The following is a 13,159-nucleotide window of genomic DNA, read 5'->3' as shown; positions in this document are numbered from 1 at the left end:
TCAAAGTAATTATCACAGTGTGCTTTGAGCTGCTGTCAATTTAATGCCACTACAGCATTTGATCTGAACCGCAGATGATTCTCTGTTGTGATTGCAGCTAACAGAAGATCAAATCTTCCTCAAGATTCAAAATAGTTTCTTATCAGGGACATTTAGCGGTTCAATAAAAACTATACAAAGTCCAGTCTCACAATATCTTAAGCATTTATGACTATAAAATATTGATATGAATTATTTTGCATGCAGACTACAAGTGAAAAAAGGTGAAAGTGACATGTGGCCAAGTATGGTGACCCATACTCGGAATTAGTGCTCTGCATTTAACCCATCCAAAGTGCACACACACAGCAGTGAACACACACACACCGTGAACACACACCCGGAGCAGTGGGCAGCCATTCAAGGCACCGAACCCCCAGCTGCACCCGGGGAGCAGTTGGGGGTTTGGTGCCTTGCTCAAGGGCACCTCAGTTGTGACTCGTGGTATTGAAGGTGGAAGAGAGCGCTGTACATTCACTCCCTCCACCTACAATCCCTGCCGGTACGAGACTCGAACCCGCAACCTTTGGGTTACGAGTCCGACTCTCTAACCATTAAGCCACGACTTCACCCAATTGTTCCCAGCTAACTTCTGGAACAAGGTGTGCTTGTGGTTTGATTGACTTTCATGTGTTCAGTTCACATATCTGGCATTGTCTATGTTGACTAGTAATGTGACAGTGATCCAGCACCAATTCCTCACAACTACTCAAAGGTAATATTGAGTAAAACCAATACTACCTGTTTTTGCTCCATCAATGAAGATACAATAGTTCGAAAATGAAGCAGTAATTCAACTGTCACGCATCTCTGACCAACGCTTGAATCTAAATATGGATATGCATGCATGCAAAAACAGTAGTGAAAACATTAGAATGTCAGAATTAACAGTATTCATAAAACAGTAATCAAGGAATTAGTGCTCTGCATTTAACCCATCCAAAGTGCACACACACAGCAGTGAACACACACACACCGTGAACACACACCCGGAGCAGTGGGCAGCCATTCAAGGCACCGAACCCCCAGCTGCACCCGGGGAGCAGTTGGGGGTTTGGTGCCTTGCTCAAGGGCACCTCAGTTGTGACTCGTGGTATTGAAGGTGGAAGAGAGCGCTGTACATTCACTCCCTCCACCTACAATCCCTGCCGGTACGAACCCGCAACCTTTGGGTTACGAGTCCGACTCTCTAACCATTAAGCCACGACTTCACCCAATTGTTCCCAGCTAACTTCTGGAACAAGGTGTGCTTGTGGTTTGATTGACTTTCATGTGTTCAGTTCACATATCTGGCATTGTCTATGTTGACTAGTAATGTGACAGTGATCCAGCACCAATTCCTCACAACTACTCAAAGGTAATATTGAGTAAAACCAATACTACCTGTGCCTGTTTTTGCTCCATCAATGAAGATACAATAGTTCGAAAATGAAGCAGTAATTCAACTGCCACGCATCTCTGACCAACGCTTGAATCTAAATATGGATATGCATGCATGCAAAAACAGTAGTGAAAACATTAGAATGTCAGAATTAACAGTATTCATAAAACAGTAATCAAACGGTAAATGAAACCTGGATAAATCAGTGTTTTTGAACAAATAGGTTTAGTGACGCATTCAATGACTCACTTATTAAAACATATAACTTGTCACCACCTACTGGTGTAAGAGTGTAACCTGCAATAAATCCCCAATACACAGACTGAAGGCTGTGTTCACACCACGATGAATGTTTGGTGGGAAAATTTGGTTAGATATAGACTTTGATTTAATTGAATGACTGTGTTAAGATTTAACTATTAATCAGCGAGCATATCAAAGACCAGGGTTCACTGGGGAACTGCAGGGAGTTCCTGAGTTGATTCAAAGCTAATAATACAAATTATATTGGATGTAAAATTAAAATGATTATCAAATCAAAGGCTGTGATTTAATTAAATAATTATATCGAGTGAAGCGCAGCACTGTGTTCCTGCGAGCAGCTCGTGATCCGGTGTTTTCAGCATCTCAGAGTCTCTGGTTTCACAGCAGTGTTATTTTACTATCATCGATTATCACTATTACAGTTTTTCGGAACATTTTGAATTTGATTTTTTCGAAGGATAAAAAGAGACTCAACCAACTGAACTGGAACCATTTGTTGTTACAGACTCAACTTTGAAAGAAGCTTGGCCTCAACTCTGTAATGTTTTTTCCTTCTTTCAATTATAACCCTGAATAGCTTGTGAAAGTGTGTCAGGAGAGATGAGGACACTGTTATATAACTCTAAACCTTGTGTCAAAGTAATTATCACAGTGTGCTTTGAGCTGCTGTCAATTCAATGCCACTACAGCATTTGATCTGAACCGCAGATGATTCTCTGTTGTGATTGCAGCTAACAGAAGATCAAATCTTCCTCAAGATTCAAAATAGTTTCTTATCAGGGACATTTAGCGGTTCAATAAAAACTATACAAAGTCCAGTCTCACAATATCTTAAGCATTTATGACTATAAAATATTGATATGAATTATTTTGCATGCAGACTACAAGTGAAAAAAGGTGAAAGTGACATGTGGTGACCCATACTTGGAATTAGTGCTCTGCATTTAACCCATCCAAAGTGCACACACACAGCAGTGAACACACACACACCGTGAACACACACCCGGAGCAGTGGGCAGCCATTCAAGGCACCGAACCCCCAGCTGCACCCGGGGAGCAGTTGGGGGTTTGGTGCCTTGCTCAAGGGCACCTCAGTTGTGACTCGTGGTATTGAAGGTGGAAGAGAGCACTGTACATTCACTCCCTCCACCTACAATCCCTGCCGGTACGAGACTCGAACCCGCAACCTTTGGGTTACGAGTCCGACTCTCTAACCATTAAGCCACGACTTCACCCAATTGTTCCCAGCTAACTTCTGGAACAAGGTGTGCTTGTGGTTTGATTGACTTTCATGTGTTCAGTTCACATATCTGGCATTGTCTATGTTGACTAGTAATGTGACAGTGATCCAGCACCAATTCCTCACAACTACTCAAAGGTAATATTGAGTAAAACCAATACTACCTGTGCCTGTTTTTGCTCCATCAATGAAGATACAATAGTTCGAAAATGAAGCAGTAATTCAACTGCCACGCATCTCTGACCAACGCTTGAATCTAAATATGGATATGCATGCATGCAAAAACAGTAGTGAAAACATTAGAATGTCAGAATTAACAGTATTCATAAAACAGTAATCAAACGGTAAATGAAACCTGGATAAATCAGTGTTTTTGAACAAATAGGTTTAGTGACGCATTCAATGACTCACTTATTAAAACATATAACTTGTCACCACCTACTGGTGTAAGAGTGTAACCTGCAAAAAGAGTCACCGAAAAATCCCCAATACACAGACTGAAGGCTGTGTTCACACCACGATGAATGTTTGGTGGGAAAATTTGGTTAGATATAGACTTTGATTTAATTGAATGACTGTGTTAAGATTTAACCATTAATCAGCAAGCATATCAAAGACCAGGGTTCACTGGGGAACTGCAGGGAGTTCCTGAGTTGATTCAAAGCTAATAATACAAATTATATTGGATGTAAAATTAAAATGATTATCAAATCAAAGGCTGTGATTTAATTAAATAATTATATCGAGTGAAGCGCAGCACTGTGTTCCTGCGAGCAGCTCGTGATCCGGTGTTTTCAGCATCTCAGAGTCTCTGGTTTCACAGCAGTGTTATTTTACTATCATCGATTATCACTATTACAGTTTTTCGGAACATTTTGAATTTGATTTTTTCGAAGGATAAAAAGAGACTCAACCAACTGAAGAGAATCAAAAGTTCATCTCAATTGAAGTTCATCTCAAATGATTTTTTTTAAATATATCTTGTTTTCATTTTAATTTAAAGTTTTAGTGATTTTGTTGTGTTTTTGTTCATTTAATTTTTTCCACATTCATTTTTTTTTTAAATATCCATGTGATTTTTAAGTTTTAATTTTTCCTTTTAGTTTATATAGTTTTAGTTATTTAAGTACTTCAACTTAAGCTGAGGAAATGAAAAATGATACCTTGGCAACTAGCTAAAATAAAATACGTATTATTATAATTATATTATTACTATTATTATAATTAAATATTTTTTTCATTTGTACAGTACAATTAAAATGATTGTACAGCAGTAATATATTTGTCTTCATTTTTATAATTACATTATAAAATTACACAGTAATAAAGTTTGTGAGCCCCTGTCCTAGACTATGATCCACTGCATGGCTCTGTGCTGAAAGCAAATGTTTGCCAACTAAATCCTTGTTGTAGACTTCCAAGTGTACTTGAGGTTCAGAATGTTGCACAGCTAAAAGAAGTTCTCAAAAGAAACTCTCAGTAAAGCCCGAGATCACACACTATAATTTGAGTTCAGTGGGTTCAGGAACAAGTTAAATGAATGTAACCGGGTGATGTAATTATATTTCTTGGGAACAAAAGGGCTGTATCCATGGCGAGAGACTACAGGTGGTGCAACCTAATTCAGACAGACACAAATACAACCTCACTCATGCTTTTTTATCTAGAGTTCAGGGCCCGTATTCACAAAACATTTGATCTTACCACTAAGAGTTCTCCTAAATAGCAGTAAAAGTTTTAGCTAAGAGTTTTCTCTTAAAACCTATTCACAAAGCTGCTGAGACCAACTTTTACTAAGGAATAGAGAGAGGTCTTAAGCTCAGAGAAAGGGGGTGGGGTTGACCTAGTTGCTATGGATGGTGTCAGCATGCTTACTAGCTATGCACACAGTGATTGGCTGATAGTCTCTGTCAGAGACTTATTCATAGAAATATTGTACAGCACGATTTTATGTAGCCATATTCAAATAAAGGTTTAAAACTAAAAATGTTAATTGCCACATTCAAATAAATATTTTACAATGCAGGCATGTTCAGCTAATTGTCAGCCTCTTATATGTATGCTTCTTGTAAACAATTAGTGAATATGCATATAAACAGCCTTTTAATTAACAGAGTGGAATAATCATGGCTTAATATTGTAAGACATGCAAATGTAAAAGAAAACCAAACTGTCATAGTGACTTCACTACTCCTAACGTTTGGTTTCACAGCAGTGTTATTTTACTATCATCGATTATCACTATTACAGTTTTTCGGAACATTTTGAATTTGATTTTTTCGAAGGATAAAAAGAGACTCAACCAACTGAAGAGAATCAAAAGTTCATCTCAATTGAAGTTCATCTCAAATGATTTTTTTTAAATATATCTTGTTTTCATTTTAATTTAAAGTTTTAGTGATTTTGTTGTGTTTTTGTTCATTTAATTTTTTCCACATTCATTTTTTTTTTAAATATCCATGTGATTTTTAAGTTTTAATTTTTCCTTTTAGTTTATATAGTTTTAGTTATTTAAGTACTTCAACTTAAGCTGAGGAAATGAAAAATGATACCTTGGCAACTAGCTAAAATAAAATACGTATTATTATAATTATATTATTACTATTATTATAATTAAATATTTTTTTCATTTGTACAGTACAATTAAAATGATTGTACAGCAGTAATATATTTGTCTTCATTTTTATAATTACATTATAAAATTACACAGTAATAAAGTTTGTGAGCCCCTGTCCTAGACTATGATCCACTGCATGGCTCTGTGCTGAAAGCAAATGTTTGCCAACTAAATCCTTGTTGTAGACTTCCAAGTGTACTTGAGGTTCAGAATGTTGCACAGCTAAAAGAAGTTCTCAAAAGAAACTCTCAGTAAAGCCCGAGATCACACACTATAATTTGAGTTCAGTGGGTTCAGGAACAAGTTAAATGAATGTAACCGGGTGATGTAATTATATTTCTTGGGAACAAAAGGGCTGTATCCATGGCGAGAGACTACAGGTGGTGCAACCTAATTCAGACAGACACAAATACAACCTCACTCATGCTTTTTTATCTAGAGTTCAGGGCCCGTATTCACAAAACATTTGATCTTACCACTAAGAGTTCTCCTAAATAGCAGTAAAAGTTTTAGCTAAGAGTTTTCTCTTAAAACCTATTCACAAAGCTGCTGAGACCAACTTTTACTAAGGAATAGAGAGAGGTCTTAAGCTCAGAGAAAGGGGGTGGGGTTGACCTAGTTGCTATGGATGGTGTCAGCATGCTTACTAGCTATGCACACAGTGATTGGCTGATAGTCTCTGTCAGAGACTTATTCATAGAAATATTGTACAGCACGATTTTATGTAGCCATATTCAAATAAAGGTTTAAAACTAAAAATGTTAATTGCCACATTCAAATAAATATTTTACAATGCAGGCATGTTCAGCTAATTGTCAGCCTCTTATATGTATGCTTCTTGTAAACAATTAGTGAATATGCATATAAACAGCCTTTTAATTAACAGAGTGGAATAATCATGGCTTAATATTGTAAGACATGCAAATGTAAAAGAAAACCAAACTGTCATAGTGACTTCACTACTCCTAACGTTTCACAGATTTAGGAGCTAGTTTTAGTGCTAAAATGCTTTGTGAAAGGAGTCCTAAATTTAGGACCATTATTTTTAAGATTTTCTCCTAAATTGGCGAGTTATGAGCTACTTTTAGCCTTAAGATGTTTTGTGAATACGGGCCCTGAACATCAGTGTGTATCATATTTTATAGGATGGAGTTAATATGCAAATACTGACTTCATGCTATAGTAACATGCTACAGTCATGCATAAGTGGATCCGATTGATTGGCTGATGATGGTAATGAGGTCATTATGAAGCAGGACATTAGGATTGGCCAGGCCACATGATCTGTCCTGCTCAGTCAGATGTCACGGTAAGGCCTTGTGTTTGGCAGGACGTGTCCAGCTCTGGCATCAAATCAAGAGCATTGTGTTGGTTACATAAGAGCGTCCTCTGATCGGCCCAAGCGCTGAGGGACCCCATTAACAACCTCTCACACAGTACAGCCTCCAGCCAACACGGACACAGGCCTAATCAGGGATTAAGCTCAGCTTTATGGAGTGCATTACCACATGCTCTGTGTGCAAGAGGCAAACAGGGGTCACTATATGATATTGTTTGCATCAGTGTAGCTGATTAAAATGCAGTTTACGGTGCAGTTTACACCTTGTCATTCTCAGGACAAGGTGATATTTGTCTCCATGACTGAATCCACTGCAACTTACATTTCATTCAAAGTGTGCATTTTATCAGGTCATGCATTCAAACCCTTTGACCTTTGGCTACAGAAACACATATTTACTTAACTGTCTGTTTACCTTCTGGCCATTTGATTTTCTAGTTGTTCGTTGAAACTGTTTTTTTATTTAATATACACTGAAAAGTAAACTTAAAAAATGGCCCAGAAATACCCCTTTTATCTTGATTATGTTTACATATCCCCATTCATCGCTATTAAATTTAAATGGTTTGTTAATTTGAATATTACAATAAAATAAAATATGCTTTCATTATTTATTTATTTATTTTTGAGAACATGCAAAAATTATTGTTCAACCTCTAAACTTTTTGAACAGGGTTGGCACAAAACAGGTTTTGAAAAAGAGGTAACTCCCCAGATGTCTGATTTATTTCAAGGCACACTGAAACAGAATGATCCTCACAGTTTACTAACTTATTCAAATCATTTGTATATGAATTACAAATTTACTGTCCTGGGGCTCAAGGATTTGTTACAAAAACAAAACAAAAAAAACACACACACACCAAAACAAAGCAACAGAACACACAACAACAAAACACCACCAAGACAAAAAAAAAAACGCAAACAAACAACACAGCATACAAAACAAAAAAGCATACAAAGTACAATATAAAACACCACAACAAAACACCTAAACAAACAAAAAGCTCACAAAAAAACTAACACACAAAACAAATCATATAAAAACAAACAAAAACAAAAAGCATACAAAGCAAATCATATTAACAAACTAAAACTACAAAACAAAAAGCACACAATAAAACTAAAGACAACAAATTATATAAACAAAAAACCCTAAAAAACACCTAAACAAAACAGCACACAACAAAAATAAAACAAAAAGCAGACAAGAAAACAAAACACACAACAAATCATATAAACAAAAACACATAAACAAAACAAAAAGCACAGAACAAAACAAATCATATAAACAAACAAAAACACATAATACCACAACTAAACAAAAAAGTATACAATAAAACAAATCATATAAACAAACAAAAACTACGAAACACCTAAACAAAAACAAAAAGCACACAATACAAAAACCGAACAAACAAAACACCACAACAAACAACAACCACACAATAAAAAAAACGAACAAACAAAACACCACAACAAACAACAAGCACACAATAAAAAAACCGAACAAACAAAACACCACAACAAACAACAAGCACACAATAAAAAAAACCGAACAAACAAATCACCACAACAAACAACAAGCACACAATAAAAAAAACGAACAAACAAAACACCACAACAAACAACAAGCACACAATAAAAAAACCGAACAAACAAAACACCACAACAAACAACAAGCACACAATAAAAAAACCGAACAAACAAAACACCACAACAAACAACAAGCACACAATAAAAAAACCGAACAAACAAAACACCACAACAAACAACAAGCACACAATAAAAAAACCGAACAAACAAAACACCACAACAAACAACAAGCACACAATAAAAAAACCGAACAAACAAAACACCACAACAAACAACAAGCACACAATAAAAAAACCGAACAAACAAAACACCACAACAAACAACAAGCACACAATAAAAAAACCGAACAAACAAAACACCACAACAAACAACAAGCACACAATAAAAAAACCGAACAAACAAAACACCACAACAAACAACAAGCACACAATAAAAAAACCGAACAAACAAAACACCACAACAAACAACAAGCACACAATAAAAAAACCGAACAAACAAAACACCACAACAAACAACAAGCACACAATAAAAAAACCGAACAAACAAAACACCACAACAAACAACAAGCACACAATAAAAAAACCGAACAAACAAAACACCACAACAAACAACAAGCACACAATAAAAAAACCGAACAAACAAAACACCACAACAAACAACAAGCACACAATAAAAAAACCGAACAAACAAAACACCACAACAAACAACAAGCACACAATAAAAAAACCGAACAAACAAAACACCACAACAAACAACAAGCACACAATAAAAAAACCGAACAAACAAAACACCACAACAAACAACAAGCACACAATAAAAAAACCGAACAAACAAAACACCACAACAAACAACAAGCACACAATAAAAAAACCGAACAAACAAAACACCACAACAAACAACAAGCACACAATAAAAAAACCGAACAAACAAAACACCACAACAAACAACAAGCACACAATAAAAAAACCGAACAAACAAAACACCACAACAAACAACAAGCACACAATAAAAAAACCGAACAAACAAAACACCACAACAAACAACAAGCACACAATAAAAAAACCGAACAAACAAAACACCACAACAAACAACAAGCACACAATAAAAAAACCGAACAAACAAAACACCACAACAAACAACAAGCACACAATAAAAAAACCGAACAAACAAAACACCACAACAAACAACAAGCACACAATAAAAAAACCGAACAAACAAAACACCACAACAAACAACAAGCACACAATAAAAAAACCGAACAAACAAAACACCACAACAAACAACAAGCACACAATAAAAAAACCGAACAAACAAAACACCACAACAAACAACAAGCACACAATAAAAAAACCGAACAAACAAAACACCACAACAAACAACAAGCACACAATAAAAAAACCGAACAAACAAAACACCACAACAAACAACAAGCACACAATAAAAAAACCGAACAAACAAAACACCACAACAAACAACAAGCACACAACAAAACTGATAAACAAACAAAAAGCACACAATAAAACAAAACATACAAAAAAACTAATCATATAAACCAAACCAGCAATATTACCAAATGTGACCCTTACTGGACCGCAGTTCTACATTATGATGTAACCATAGCTGGTTATATCTATATCTTGTTTGCATAGCTAGTCTGGTAGCACTTTATTTTACAGTACGTGTACTTCCCTGGTACATACATGGTAAATATCTTGTACCTACAGGCAAATGCGTGGTAACACAAGGTACTTACCTGAAATGTATGTACATGGTAACTAATAAGAAAGACAGCTGTATTAAACAGTCGTATATGCATGGTAATTAGTTTGTACATACAGACAAGTGTACACTTACAGGTAGTGTCCGTACATGGTAACTAATTAGATCCTTTACTATACTTACTAATGTATATACATGGTAAATATGTAGTACTTACGGACAAGTGTGAATGTACAAATGCACTGACAGTATCCGTATATGGTAACTAATAAAATACATTACTGAACATACTAATGGTATGTACATGGTAAATATGTAGCACTTATAAGTGTGGTTAATAACAGGCACAAACATACAGTGTACATTCATGATAACTAATGTGAAACTATATGTGCTTACCAAAACTGACAAATTATGGATATTTGTAAGTTCAAGTCCTCATGGTACATACTTTGGAACACTGCAGTAACTGTGCAGCACTGCATAGTATTAATACTTAGCAGGTATATACTGCTAAGTATACTATTTCCATATACTTACGTTTATAATAAGTATATGGAAATAGGGCTGTAAAATAAAGTGCACCATTTTGCATAAACATTACATAGGAATTACCAGTTCTTCAAACTTTGTTATAAGTGTAGTACATATACAGGTGGTGTGAAGGGTGTCAATGATTGTCTTGTGGACAACTGTCAGATCAGCAGTCTTCCCCATGCTTGTGTAGCCTAGTGAACCAAACTGAGAGGCCATTTTGAAGGCTCAGGAAACCTTTGCAGGTGTTTTGTGTTGATTAGCTGATTGGCATGTCACCATATTCTAATTTGTTGAGATGGTGAATTGGTGGGTTTTTGTTAAATGTGAGCCAAAATCATCACAATTAAAAGAACCAAAGACTTAAACTACTTCAGTCTGTGTGCATTGAATTTATTTAATACACGAGTTTCACAATTTGAGTTGAATTACTGAAATAAATGAACTTTTCCACGACATTCTAATTTATTGAGATGCACCTGTATGTCACTATATGGCATATTAACTAGTAAGGACTGTAAAAGATAACCCACTCATTAGTTATGAAGAGCAATGTAGAATTGTTTTTACACTGTACAAAGAATGTTGTCTGATTTGTGAACTTGTGAATTTAGCATTAACAGTCATACACAAGCAATTAAAAAACAGTCATCTTTTTATTAGGTAAGTTCTAAACTTACCTAATAAAAAGATGACTGTTTTTTAATTGCTTGTGTATGACTGTTAATGCTAAATTGCTCTCCACAACAGTGCTTATAATAAAGTTTGAAGAACTGGTCATTCCTGTGTAATGTTTATGTAAAATGGTGCACTTTATTTTACAGTCCTATTTCCATATGCTTAGTCTGAACGTTCTTGTATGGTGACCGAGAAGTGCAAAACAAATCACAATTATGAAAACAAAATAACAAATTACAAACGCAAATGCAACACTCCGTATTTTTTATTCCATATTAAGGGCAATTCATACAATACATTTAAACTGAGCTACTTTAATACCATCTCCAAACTTTCTACCAGGACTCTGCTGTTCTTCGGCTGGTTCTTCCCTGTATACGTTGATTGACAGATGTCTCGTCCAGTCAGCGGTGAGTAATCCCAAACCAATGGCGCTGTCTCAAACTATACCTACCTCTTCCGGTTTGTCTGATTTGTCATTGTGTTTTATGACTTGTTCATTTGTTTTCGGATTTGTCGTTGTGTTTTCTGACTTATTTTGTTTTCAAATTTGTCATTGTGTTTTCTGACTTGTTATTTTGTTTATTAGACTTGCATTTGCATTTGTAATTTGTTATTTTGATTTCAGAATTGTGATTTGTTTTGCACTTCTCGGTCACATATTCTGGTGAATGTACCTATTAGTTAATATGTAAGTTACACAGTACTCGAGTTGGGAGTATAAACATGTACCAAGGTACTTGAGTAATTGATGGTAAGTGCCATTGCAGTTAACTTACCTAATCTTTAACAACACTGATTCTCTTAACTAATTGGTCCAATAGAGATTTTGGATGACGTACATTCCTAATAATTATGTGTGTAGTCAGAATTTACTTTGGACTTATACAGTAGCTACCAGACTCATATTTGCACTTGCAATTCCTGATTGTCATGTGTCAAAAGTCCTATTTAAAAGGACTGTGCCCACTAAGTATTAACACTATGCAGTGCTGCACAGTTACTGCAGTGTTCCCAACCAACTTCCAAAGCATGTACCATGAGGACTTCAACTTACAAATATCCATAATTTGTCAGTTTTGGTAAGCACATATAGTTTCACATTAGTTATCATGAATGTACACTGTATGTTTGTGCCTGTTATTAACCACACTTGAAGGCACAATATGTAAGATTTTTTAATTAATATATCCAAAAACTACTAAGAACAGTGTTATATATTTTGCTGACTTGTGTACTTACATTATCCCAAATGTTTTGAAGAATGTTTAAATCCAGAGAAATAAACAATTTTAACTAGTGACACGGGCCGTGTCCATAGTGTCACTGTGTCACCTGCCAATGACGTCATAACCCCTCGATTTCCGGTTTTGTTTTGTAGAAAACATGGAAACACCAAAGACGCTTTAATATGTTGTGCGTTTTAATAGACCGGTGACGACCGCACAGAGTAGCAACTTTCAAACGTATCTAGTATGATAAAACAGCACTGATTTACCCCACATATGCACGACTGGAAGGAGCGGAAGCGGTTGACTGTGGCATAATAAAAGCTCCGCTGCTTTCGAGCCGTGTGTCACGCTCGTTCAGCGGCCTCGTTTCACTTTGACGGCTTTCCTCCTTACCCTGCTTCATTCTACTACGTTAATAAATCTTTAACACATTAGCTCATCCATGAACATGATTTCTGCCGAGTCCTGTCGGATTGCTTCGGCTGTGGGGATGAAGACCACAACTCCCATGATTCCACAC

The sequence above is a fragment of the Sinocyclocheilus grahami genome, unplaced genomic scaffold (assembly GCF_001515645.1).
Source record: "Sinocyclocheilus grahami isolate Dianchi unplaced genomic scaffold, SAMN03320097.WGS_v1.1 scaffold898.1, whole genome shotgun sequence".
In the NCBI taxonomy this organism is placed as follows: Eukaryota; Metazoa; Chordata; class Actinopteri; order Cypriniformes; family Cyprinidae; genus Sinocyclocheilus; species Sinocyclocheilus grahami.
Note: the sequence above shows the minus strand (reverse complement) of the source record.